The sequence below is a fragment of the Stomoxys calcitrans genome, chromosome 4 (assembly GCF_963082655.1).
Source record: "Stomoxys calcitrans chromosome 4, idStoCalc2.1, whole genome shotgun sequence".
Classification (NCBI taxonomy): Eukaryota; Metazoa; Arthropoda; class Insecta; order Diptera; family Muscidae; genus Stomoxys; species Stomoxys calcitrans.
Genome location: NC_081555.1, coordinates 143,969,974 through 143,971,284, shown reverse-complemented (window position 1 = coordinate 143,971,284; position 1,311 = coordinate 143,969,974).

The window sequence follows — 1,311 nt, the reverse complement described above, 5'->3', positions numbered from 1 at the left end:
TGATCGGTTCAGATTTGGATATAGCTACCATATAGACTGGTCGGCCGATTAGGGTCTTAGGCCCATAAAAGCCAAATTTATTATCCGATTTTGCTGAAATTTTGGGACAGAGAGTTGTCTTAGGCCTTCGACATTTTTCTTCAATTTGGACCTGATCGGTTCAGATTTGGATATAGCTGCCATTAGACCGATCTCTCGGTTTTAGGTTTTGGGCCATAAAAAGCGCATTTATTGTCCGATGTCGCCGAAATTTGGGGCAGTGAGTTGTGTTAGACCCTTCGACATCCTTCGTCAATTTCACTAAGATCGGTCCAGATTTGGATATAGTTGCCATATAGACCGATCTCTCGATTTAATGTTAAAGGCGCATTTATTGTCCGATGTTACCGAAATTTGTGGACAGAGAGTTAAGTTAAGCACCTCCATATATTTCTGCAATTTGGTCTAGATCGATGAAGACTTGCATATAACTGCCATATAGACCAATATCTCGGTTTAAAGTCTTGGCCCCAAAGTGGTGCATTTATCATCATAAGACATAAGGTATGCAATTTTCACTGGATTTTGGGTATCCAAATTTCGGTCCGGCCGAACTTAACGCCTTTTTACTTGTTGTAGAATATTTTGGTCGGCCACAAATCCCTCTTTTAAAAAAGGGGCCTAAAAGACCTCTTTAGTAAGTAGCTTGAGGGTTAAAATGTTCCAGAATACTGCTGGCAGTGTCGTGAGTAATAATGCTGAAGACACTATACACCTAAAATGAAAGGATTACGAGCAAACGTAAGTCGAAAATTTCAACAAAAAATGTCCAGAAGAGACGCCCATTTACTTTTCGATTTAAACTTTTAAAACGTCGATACTTTTGTCTTCTCTCCTTTACTCTTCATGTATAATCGGTGCAGTTTTTCATGTTATTTTTTGTTGTGTTCCATAGTGTAGTGGCTCAATAACTATGTTGTGTGAACTGCAATTTTTCGAAAAATCGTCCTTAGCAGCAGCTTTAATTGTTTCCTACACCAATACGCCCGCCTAATAATATGCTTAGTGTTTTCAATACGTATTGAGCATTATTTTAAATGAATACAAATTAAAGCGCATTATCTTCGGCCGGTCGAATTTGGATACTCAACACCATGGATATATGTATTACCCTGTCAAACTATAAGGGAGAGATTGAGGACTAAGGTTATTGTGTACAAAAACAATTAAAAGTGTGCTAAGATCGGCCGGGCCGATCTTTGGATACTCACCACCTCGGGTATATATATTTATCACCTAATATAGCCCACTGTGTCAAATATCAACGAAATC